The sequence below is a fragment of the Rhinoderma darwinii genome, chromosome 3 (assembly GCF_050947455.1).
Source record: "Rhinoderma darwinii isolate aRhiDar2 chromosome 3, aRhiDar2.hap1, whole genome shotgun sequence".
Classification (NCBI taxonomy): Eukaryota; Metazoa; Chordata; class Amphibia; order Anura; family Rhinodermatidae; genus Rhinoderma; species Rhinoderma darwinii.
Window position 1 is genome coordinate 110,728,381 of NC_134689.1, and position 12,048 is coordinate 110,740,428.

General features: G+C 42.9%; 1 protein-coding gene across 2 annotated transcripts in view; it reads right to left on the bottom strand.

The window, feature by feature from the left end:
* Positions 1–10,391, bottom strand: part of GNPDA1 (glucosamine-6-phosphate deaminase 1) — a 69,461-nt gene extending 59,070 nt beyond the window's left edge. The window contains exon 1 of one of the 2 annotated variants that reach the window (XM_075860032.1): positions 10,235–10,391. The gene's annotated coding sequence lies outside the window, so the exon portion shown is untranslated. The remainder of the gene's footprint in view (positions 1–10,234) is intronic. The other variant, XM_075860033.1, reaches the window with a different exon arrangement.
* Between the last annotated feature and the right edge of the window lie 1,657 nt (positions 10,392–12,048).

The following is a 12,048-nucleotide window of genomic DNA, read 5'->3' on the forward strand; positions in this document are numbered from 1 at the left end:
TTTCAGCCGGAACGGCATGTGCAGGCGCTTGAACGCCGCGTCTATTACGGACGTAATTGGCACGGCTTTTCATTGGAGTCAATGAATAACGGCTCCAATTACGCCCCAAGAAGTGACAGGTCACTTCTTTGACGCGGGCGTCTATTTACGCGCCGTCTTTTGACAGCGGCGCTTAAATATACGCCTCGTGTGAACAGACAAACGTCAGTCCTTTGCTTTCAATGGGCAGATGTTTGTCAACGCTATCGAGGCGCATTTTCGGACGTAAATAGGCCGTGTGAACATACATTACCTCCAGCCAGGACGTGATGTCTATTCAGAATCCTGACACTTCTGTAGCGTCTGTGTGATATTTACAGCAAGGCAAGCGTAATCTCGTTTTAAATGACAGATTACATCGTAATCTCTCGAGATTACGCTTGCCTTGCTGTAAATATCACACAGACGCTACAGAAGTGTCAGGATTCTGAATAGACATCACGTCCTGGCTGGAGGTAATGTATATTCACTGTTAGGACACTTGAGTAACGTTAGTGTGCATGTATGTGGCTGCACATAGTGATGTAATAAGAACACGGTGCTGTGTAAATGAATGGAGAGAAGTGTATGACGCTGATTGGTCAGCGTCATATACTTCTCTCCACAACGCCCACTTGGTAAAAAAGTAAAACACGCCCAGTTGTCCATTGAGAAACTCATTAGCACAAAGCTAATATAGGTCATAACTCCGTCAAAAATTATCGTTTTTCTAAATAAAAAAACACTGCTGTAAATCTACATTACAGCGCCAATCACATTATGTAGAAGGTAGGCCACTTATAATGTGGTGACAGTTAACAGGAGCAATACAGGGAAATGGAAAAGAGATATAACAGCTTAATCTCCTGCGCAACATAAAGTGCATCGGCATCCATCGAACACTATCACAGGACGCGAAACCTCATCTAAACAGACAAAAGAAGCGGCAAAGGAAAAACAAGAAGGAAGACGAAACAAGGACGGGAAAGGGTTATGTTTGGGTAGAGGTCATGGTGAGCCTGGACTCGTTACAGATTACTATAAACAGAAAAGGATGGGAGCAGCTAGTCGTATGGCGTGTGTATGGTTGTTGCGGGTGAAGTCACAAAAAGAACATGCATGAAAAGTTGCCTAACTTTGCTTTTTTTTTTTGTCATTTTCCAATAATTTACTGACTTCCCTTAAAATTCCGCAGGTTGTGCTTAGGTCACGTGGGGCGAAACCTCTTCCTGTTTCTAACAGATTAGGCCTGGTTCACGTCACATTTTTCTTATGCCGAAGTAGGGCTGGGTGATTTTGCCAAAAAAATCAAATAGATTTTTTCCAACACTATGGACGATTTTAGATTTGAATCTCAATTTTGTTACATAAACTGAACAAAGATACCAAGACAGGGGCTGGGTGGGTATGATATTGATATATATATATATATATATATATATATATATATATATGCGCTAGTACACAATATACAGTATATAAATGGTATGGTGCATATAGAAGCAGCAGGAGAACAGTGAGACTTGAGGTTAAAAAAAACGAAAAAAAGAAAAAAAAAAAAACACGTAAGGCCCCATTAAAAATCACTTTTTCTCTACAGTTAGCGTGTACGTCAGGAAAGCTCCAGACGTACATGCTTAACCTGTCCTTATGTTACAATTCGCTTGCCGTAAATTATAATCTCTCTTCCCCAGAGGTCACGGCCCGTTCTACAAAAAAAAGAGTCGCCAGTGGCACAAAAAGGGCAAAAGTCGCAATTTGCACAGCAAACTGACTTATCTACGCCAGAAAACAGGTGTAGAATGGGGATAATTTATCAACCCAAGGCTTTATTCACACGACAGGGTCGTTTTGGTCCGTTTTTCTCGGTCGTTTTGCATCAGTTCCCGTTCTGAGCCGTTTTTCACGTCCGATTTTGACCCGTTTTGCATCAGTTTCCGTTCTGAGCAATTTTTCCATTTTTAACGCCCGATTTTGACCTGTTTTCCATTTGTTTTTTTTCCCTGTCCGTTTTAAAAACTGATGAATTTAATTTGTCAATTCTTCGCCGTCACACAGCCCCCTCGTAGGGGAGAACGTCACACAGCCCCCTCATAGGGGGGGGGGGAGCGCCATCACACAGCCCCCCTTGTACATAGCACGAAGTCACACAGCCCCTCGTACATAGCTCGCCATTACACAGATGACACACCACCTTCCCGTAGATCACGCCACTGTAGGGGACCGCTCCAGGAGAAGTCCCTGACTTCATTGTCCATATATGGACAGTGAAGTGAGTGACTTCTCCTCAAGCAGAATCCCCGGCCACAGCGGTCGACGCTAGGGCCGGTGATTCCACTCCATATATGGAGAGTGAAGTCAGTGACTTCTCCTCAAGAGGTAGTGCTACACAGCCCCCTTGTGTGACGGCTGTTCAAAAAACCGCCGTCACGCAGCCGAGAATCCCTTTCATGTGAATAGGGCCTAAGTCTGCATGTGATTTAGGCCTTATTCACACGAACGTATTTCATGTCCGTATCACACGCATTAAAACAACGGACGTCACACGTACCTATGAAATTCAATGGGGCCATTCAGACAGTGTGTTTTTCACTCAGCGCGTGAAACTCACTGAATGTCCTATACCTGTGCGTTTTATGCACATCACGCACCCATTGATGTCAACGGGTGCGTGAAAATCACGGACAGCACAGACGCACATCCGTGTTCTATGCGTTTTTCACGCAACAGTTGCTAAAGAAATGATGAGGGGAAAAAAACACATTCAGTTTCTTTTGAGGATGTAAAAAAATGCATGACATACGCGAGAAGAAAACGCAGACCCGCACTGTACACGGATGTCACATGGAACTGCAACGCAAGAAAAACGCTGAATTTTGTACGCACGCAAAACTGACACGTGTGTGTGAATAAGGCCCAAGAACTGCTCTTTGGACAGAACTTCTGTGGCAAGTATCTTAGGGCCTGCTCACATTAGTGTTAGGGTATGTTCACACGTAGTGTTTTCAGACGTAATTCGGGCGTTTTACGCCTCGAATTACGCCTGAAAAAACGGCTCCATTACACCTACAAACATCTGCCCATTGCTTTCAATGGGTTTTACGGTGTTCTATTCCCACGGGCCTTTATTTTACGCGTCGCTGTCAAAATACAGCGCGTAAAATGGCGTTTTACATTGACTCCATTGAAAAACGGCCGTAAAATACGCAGCGAAAAACACGAGCGGCTTCAAAAACGTCTGAAATTCAGGAGCTGTTTTCACTTACCAAAAAACATACCTTAGGGTATGTTCACACGCTTACCAAAAAATGTCTGAAAATACGGAGCTGTTTTTAAGGGAACAGCTCCCGATTGTCAGCAGTTTTTTTAACTAGCGTTTTTCACAGCCATTTTTGGAGCTGTTTTTCTATTGAGTCAATGAAAAACGGCTCCAAAAAACGGCTCCAAAAACAGCTCAAGAAGTGACATGCACTTCTTTTTCGCGGGCATTTTCTTAACGCGGGAGTTTCTCTAAAACAGCTGCGTAAAAACACACCCGTTGGAACAGAACACCTTTTTTCTATTGAAATCAACGAGCAGATGTCCGGAAAACGGACGAAAATAAGCGAAGGGTCCGTTGAAAAATAGAACACGTCTGATTAGATAGACTCAGGTCTGTGGGGATCCGTTAAAACAGAACCCGTAAGGGGGCAACTCAGACGTGAAAAACGGCAGTTTTTCCACGTCCGAGTTTCCCCACGTTCATCTGAATTCGACCTTAGACACAGAATCTGTGTTTTAACAGATTACCAGCAATAGATGTTACTTATCCCCCGCCAAAAAACGATCAATAAAATAAATCTGTGTCCTGAAGACCCAAAACAGGGTGATATTTTGCTTTTACACGTTATTGCTTTCCTGCTTACACAAATATAACTTAGATAGGAAAACGTCATTTTCCAACATGAAATTCATTTATAAAGCCAAGTGGCTAAGGCATCATGCACAGGACCGTAATTTTTATCCACAATTACGGATCCGTAACTGCGGATAAAATACTGACCCATTAATTTATTGGCCACGGACACATTTCAACATTCTTACGTGTAAGTGTCTAGGCCGTAGAAACGACTTGCAAAAAAATAGGACATATCCTATTTTTTTTTTCAGTTACGGACCGTGCTCCTATACTTATTACTGTGAGCACGCTCTGCGAATGCGGGTGGCACTTTGCGGCCTGTCCGTGCAGCATTTACTTACCATAAATACTGCACGGTCGTGCACATGAGGCTTACGTTGTATAATCCATTACGCTGATCCGTTTTTAGATCAAAACAGATCCGTTAAAAAGCACATTGAAAATCAATGGGATTTTTAATTGCTGCCGTTTGCGTCCGTTATATTAGTCATCCGTTTTTTGACAGAGATAAAAGTGCAGACTACAGGACTTTATCTCTGTTCAAAAAGAACTAACGTCTAATGGATGGGTTATTTATATCATTGGTGTCAATGTAAAATGGATACATACAGATTGTAGTAAGTTTGCATCCGTTATTTTGATACCATCGGTGGATATATAAAAACAGATCAGAGTATCGCATTATACAACGCATGTATGAACTTAGCCTAGTGCACATCACCAGTTGCTACATCGTATTCTGTGTATGTAAACACTTTAGGAACGTGTCAGGACATTAGGGACATGTACGGGGGAAGCATTCTCTATGCATTGCCGGCTTCCGGTTAGTAAATGTGCAGACATTTCGGAAACAAGCAGTTAAAACGCTGACCTATTCAATTTTCTGCAGTTTTCCGGTGGAATGAAAAAACCCACAGAATATTTGTTTTCTTTTAGCTTGCATTGAGATTCTGCTGACTCATATTCCCCATCATTACAGCCGCCTTTTGCTTTTTCCTGCAGTAAAGTGGCTGAGGTCAGCAAAACATGAGCTTTAATGAATTTCACATGAAACAGCAGAGAAATAGATTTGTACACCAAGCAACTATAAACTGCAATTTAGGGGTAGGAACACACACCGCGTATTCAGTGCAGATACATTGCGTTAAGCTGCGCAGCGTATCCACCCTGAACACCGCAGGGAATGTCGTCCGGAAAACACCACCACATCGTGATGCGTTTTTTGCGGCAGGATTTCCGCTGCGAAGGGGGTGCCAGAAAAGTAAAAAAACGCTGTTCATACTTACCCCCTCCCTCTTTTCGGCACATAGTCTGGCCTCCTGGGATGACATTGCAGGCCATGTGATGCTGCAGCCTGTGATTGGCTGCAGCGGTCACATGGCCTGCCATGTCATCCCGGGAGACCGGACTGGAGAAGCAGGGAACTCTGGGTAGGTATAACTTTATTATTTATTTATTTTTCTTACTTGCGATTCTTGCGGGGTTTTTTTTGGGCGGATATTTACCGCAGTATGTGGGCAAGATTTGTTGAAATCTCACACACATTGCTGCCACTGTAATACGCTGCAATTTTCCGCAATTAATCAGTGGCGGAAAATCCACAGTGTTTATGCTGTGCGTGTTCCTACCCTAAAGTGGTATTCCCATCCTAAGCACTTATAGCACAGCCACAGAGTTTGGCATAAATGCTTGATAGGTGCGGATCCCATATCTGGGACCCTCACCTATCAGGAGAACGGGAACTCTGTTTGCCAATTACCAGCCGCCAGTCTCCATACTATCCCAGATGTGGGACCCACACCTATCAACCATTTGACATAATCTGTGTACTTGCCATTAATGCTGAAAATGGGAATACCCCATTTAGGCCTCCTTCACACACACTATTTTTTTTATTGCATTTGTAAGCATTTATTTAAAAAAAAACGGCCATGATTTTCAAGCTGTTTTTAAATGACTGTTTAAAGGTTTTTTTCGTTTTAAAAGTCCTATAAGGAAGGTTATGAGAAAATTTTCAGAAAAAATGCCTTACCTAAAAGGAGGCTGCATTTTTAAAAACACCACTGACACCAAAAACCAAACTGCTTTGTATGTAGTGTTTTTCTAAATTTCACTAGATTTGAAAGTAATAAAATAAATAAAAAGGACACAAAAAAGATGAAGAGCTTATTGAAAAAACATTGAGGTATAAAAAGTGTGTTCTGCAGAAGATAGCAGCCATTTTGTTTGACTCTTCTGACTCCAATAGCCAAGTTTAAACTTTGAAAGGGATATTTTTTTTTAATAAAAAGGTCAGTGTGTTTGGAGAAACGTTATAATTAGTTTAGATTAAAAATAAAATGTTCCTTCTTGAGATACAGCTGCTCTAGATTCTGCATACAGAGCAGCTGTATCATTCGCTAAGACCTGAATCCGTCAGTCCCGGCGACCTGACAGGTTCTGTCAGCAGGTCCTGCGTGGATCCACCTGTTATCCATCACATCTAAGTTATGATCTTAGATGTGATGGATAACAGGTGGATCCTGCGTGGACCCGCTTTTACTGAACTGCGAATCTGATGGGTACAGATACAGCTGCAGAACACAGACCAGTAATCTCAAAAAGTAAAAATTATTTTGAATAAAAACCTAATTATAAAGTTTCAAACACACGTTTTTTTTTTTTTTAAATAAAAAGGTCAAAGGGAAACCTTTCAAAAGTTTGTCGAGGAGGGATTGACAGGTTCAGTGCCAGCAGGTCCTGCATGTCAGAGCGGTTATAGATCATATATAGGTTTATAACCAAGATCTGATTGATTACAGGTGGATCCACGCAGGACCTGCTGACACTGAACCCATCAGGCTGGGTTCACACGACCTATTTTCAGACGTAAACGAGGCGTATTATGCCTCGATTTACGCCTGAAAATAGGGCTACAATACGTCGGCAAACATCTGCCCATTCATTTGAATGGGTTTGCCGACGTACTGTGCCGATGACCTGTCATTTACGCGTTAAAAATACAGCCTCGTCAAAAGAAGTGCAGGACACTTCTTTCAGACGTAATTTGAGCCGTTCTTCATTGAACTCAATGAAGCACAGCTCAAAATTTACGGCTGTCAGAGAAGCCTCGCATAATACGAGGAGGAGCTTTTACGTCTGAAACAAGGCAGCTGTTTTCTCCTGAAAACAGTCTGTCTTTTCAGACGTAAAAGCCTGCTACCGTGTGCACATACCCTCAGTGCCGCTGACCTGACGGATACAGGTTTCAGTGCAGGATGCAGCTGCTCTGTATACAGAATAAAAAGCAGATGTATCTAAAAAAGTAAAAATAAAGTTTAATAAGTTATTAGAAAGTTTCACCAAACACACCGATACACTGTTTTATAGGGGAATAAAAACAAACACGTTTTCAAAAGGTGAACATAGCCTTGACCGTTTTCACGTCCGTTTAAAACTGATCCGTGTGTCCGTTGTGACATCCGTGTGGTTTCCATTGTCACTCCGTGTCTGTTCCTCGGTTTTAAACAGATGATGTGCTTCCGTTTGTCTTCTGTTTTAAACGGTCCGTTAAATTTCATCGTGTGTTGAATGCAGGGAAATTTGGCAAGCTCTGCCATTGCTTAGCAACGGATCCGTGACAAACGGACGGCACACGGATGCCTTCTGTGTGCCGTCCGTTTTTTTGACGGACCCATAGACTTCAATGAGCCCCACGGTCACTGAACGACAGACAACAGTAGGACATGCACTACTTTTGATGGAACGGACCCGTCAAAACAACGGACGTGTGCATAGCCCCATAGAAATGAATGTGTCAGGGTGCTATCAGTGCCTGCGGGCACTGGATGTGGTGGCACATAATGCTATGTACAGAGCCTGGAAGCAGTTGGCAGGTCTGTTCCTAGTCACTTGAATAGGAGCAGAGCTGCAGTACTGCAGCTTGGCCGCTATTCCTTGGCCGGAGCTAGCTGCTTCCGGCTTGTACGTCCAGTGCACAGAGGCACCGGACCAGCTGATCTGTGCGTGGTTCGGGTGTCGGACACCCATAGATCATGTACTGATGACCTATCCGGTGGATAGGTCAGCAGTGGTCAGAAGCTGGAAAACCCCTTTAACGACGAAGAACTGATATATCCGTACCAAGCACGAGCTAGTGCCTGCATAGTGACGGAAATATCGGTCACTCTGGTCTCGTGGCTACTGCCACTGCACCCAGAGATCAGCGGCAGGAGCATGGCTGTTATACACAGCCATGCTCCTGCCGCAACTGCCAGAGTCGAAGCGCTCTCAGATTCCGGCAGTTTAACCCATTAGATGCCGTTGTCAATAACTTCCACAGCATTTAATGTGTTGGACAGGGGGAGCACCATCTGTCACCCCATTGGCACCCCCACAACGAGATCTCGGGGCTCTGATGGGTTTCCATGGCAGCCGGGGGCCTAACAAAAAGGCCCCCAGGTCTGCCTTCAGCAATTGCCTATCAGTTTTACACTGACAGGCAATAATGCTTTGGTATACTAAGTATACAAAAGCAATATATAAGCGATCAGCAGATCGCATGGTGAAGTCCCCTAGTGGGACCAAAAAAAAGTTAAATAGTCAAGTAAAGTTTATTAAGAAAAAAAAAAAGGATTACAATAAAAATAAAACCACTTTTCCTTCCCCAAAAAGTAGTTTTATTTAGTAAAAGTGAAAAAAAAAAACATACACATGTATGGTATCGCCGCGATCGTAACTACTCAAACAATAAATTTAATACGTTAAACTGCCGAGTGATCGGCGTCCAAAAAAATATATATGCAAAAAACGGCAAAATTCATTTTTTATTCTCCCATTCCCCCCCCCAAAAAAATAAAATAAAAGTTAATCAATAAGTCCCACGTACACCAAATCAGTACCTATGAAAACTACACCTTGTCCCGCAATAACCAAGTCCCCTGATGGCTACAATCGACAGAAAAATAAAAAAAGTTACGGCTCTTGGAATGCAGTAACTTTTTTTAGGAGGGTTTTTTTTTTTAATGCAAATGTAGGAAGACATAAAACCTTTATATATTTGGTACCCCAGTAATAGTGCCGACCCATAGAATAAAGGTAACATGTTAGCCTTCGTTCATATCTGTGCCAGGGTTCCGTCCCGACGTTCTGTCTGAGCTTTCCGTCGAGATGGGACCCTGACTGACAGAAACCAAGAGGTTTCCATCACCATCGATAGTGGACTACGCTATTGATTCCGTCAAAATGACAGAACCCTCGCACAACGGAGACAAAAGGAAACGATTGGCACCAGATCCGTCACCACTGAAATCGACGGTGATGGAAACGTAAATATATGGTTTCCGTCTGTCAGGGCTCCGTTCCGACGGAAAGCTCCAACGGAACGTCGGAAAGGAGCCCTAGCGCAGATGTGAACGAAGCCTTATTTACGTGGCATAAATTTATACCATGAAAATCAATGCTGGAATAGCGGTTTATTTTCAATTCCCGCCTAAATTAAAGTTAATCAATGTATTGTATGCATCCTAAAATGACGTAATTGAAAAATACAACTCGTCCCACAAAAAACGGCTACATCGACGGAATAAAAAAAAAAGTTACGACTCTTGCGATGCGACAGTGGAGAAAAAAACAGAACAAAAATCCTTGGTCATTAACGAGCAAAAAGGCCTGGTCATAAAGGGGGTCACGTTTTGAGGTCTCCTAAAGACGGGCCATCAATGTAAGAGTCCCGGAGAACCCCTTTAAATTCCAAACTTAAGACGTTCTTCTTACTATTGCTAGATGTACCTGAATGCATCTCCCTGACCGGCCATTAAAAATATACCATAAACACCATCAAATCCACGATCCCCACATGCCAATAGTCAGTATATTCACACACAGCAGATTTGTTGCCGAAATTTTTGTGATTGTCCCATATATCTGAATGGGATTTGCAGAAATCCATGTATATGCTGCAGTAGCAACCCAACTCAGAAGTATGGAACAGATTTTCAGTGGCAGAAATTTCTGTCAGAAAACTGCTGCATGTGAACAGTGTCAGATGTGAAGTAGTCCCCTGCCAGCTGGGTCTTCTGTTACTAAGCAACAACTCAAATGTAATAAGCCACTGTATTAGAAGTGGCAGCAGAACTATAAAGAATTAACTCTGTAATGAAGAATTACAATAGGAAACTGTAACATAACTAATCTATGTAGTGTGTAATCTGTCCAGAGTATAAAGTAATAAAAGTAGTGCAATGCAGTTTATATAAAAAAATTTAAAAATTCATAAAGCGCAAATACATATATTGTAATGAATACAGCAAGGTATCAGCGTGTGTAAGAACGACTCACATGAGGCTGCGGGCGTCTGCGTCCTCCCGCTGCTTTGTTAGGTTTGCCTCGGTGAACGATGCTCCCTACTTCCTCCCTCAGTCCAGAGCAGCAGGCCGCCCTCCTCAGCAGATGAACTATTTTCTCTATGGCGTCCTGTAGTACAGCTCCGGACACTATCTGTTATGTCTTCAGAGCAGAAATGTAAGAGCTCCCTCTGCTGGTAGCCGTTTGCATTGCTTGCGTCCATCGAGTTGTTATGCAACATAAAAATGTCCCTTGGCGGGTAAAGACTGTGAAGTGAGCACAACTGCAGGACTCCCAATTGCTTTACCTCTTCTCTCAAGTTGATAAAAATTATTTTCTACCTGTTTCTGGAAAAGCTGGCTAAAAACTAACATGGCTGCCAAAGCGCTCGTCGTCCAGCTTTAAAAGGGTCCTGTAAGGCAATCTGCCTAGTTATACACTATAAGGATTAGTTCACACGTTGCGTAAATACTGTGGATTTTCCGCAATGGAATTAGTTGCGGAAAAACCGCAGCAATTACAGTAACAGCAAAGTGGATGACATAAAACAAAACTCATCCATACGCTGCGTAAATAAGGAGCGTAGAAAACGCTCAGAAATTGACCTGCGGTGCGGAATTGTATTTGCGTAAACGCTGCTTATTTGTTGCGGGTTTTCCTCATTGAATTAAATGGAGAGGTAAATCCCGCAACAAATAGCAGCTGTTGCGTTTTTTGCAGCGGGTTCGCTGTGATTTACCATGTGACCGCCGCTGCAGCCAATCACAGGCTGCAGCGGTCTCCTGGGATGAAACGTCATCCCAGGAGGCCAGCATGCTAGCAGGCCGGTTAAGTGCTGCAGTTTTCCACAGCGGATATTCTGGGCAAAATACTGCACCACAGTTTGGTGCGCTTTTTCACCCGAAATTCCCTGTGGCGCACAGGGCGGATACGTTGCCTGCTATTACAGGTTCACATGGGGTGGATACGCTGTGTACAAGCACACAGAATATCCGCCCTGTGCGCTCCAGGGAATTCCGGGCAAAAAAACGCACCAAACTGTGGTGTAGTTTTTCGCCCGGAATGTCCGCTGCGGAAAACTGCCGCATTAGCAGGCCACACTCCTGGGAAGACGTTTTAGCCTGTGATTGACTGCAGCAACGGTCACACGGGATGAAGCGTCACCCCAGAAGGCCGGCTTGGAGGAAGAAACACAGACTCCTAGGTAAGTATAGTGTTTTTTTATTCAGAGTTGCGTTTTTTGAAGCAAAACTGCTATTTGTTGCAGGTTTTACCTCCCCATTGAATTCAATGGTTAAAACCCGCAGCAAATATGCAGCGATTACGCAAATACAATTGACATGCTGCAGAAAGGTCCATTTTAGTCAATCGCATCCACTTTGCTGCTACTGTATTCTGCTGCGTTTTTTCCGATCGCATTTCTGGACGGAAAAAACGCAGCAATTCCACTACGTGTAGATAAGCCCTTAAGTGGAAATGCTGCAGAAAATTTCTGCAGCAAATCAGTTACATGTGGACAAGTCCTTAGGGCGAGTGTTTTTTGTATATAGCTTTATATACTATTAGGAATATGGTAATATTAATCTTTTTTGTTTCGTTTTTTATACACATCATTTATCCACAGCTAAGCACTCACCCTACTGAACATCTGTAATTACCAGGATGTGATCACTCTTGTTCTCAATAAAAGAAAGAAGCCTTCTCTTCTTGTAACTACTTAATACCTTTTTTATAAATATTAAATTTTTTTGTATGATCTAACGAATCTGGTATGACATTTAGTATTTTATAGATATCTGCATTTCTTC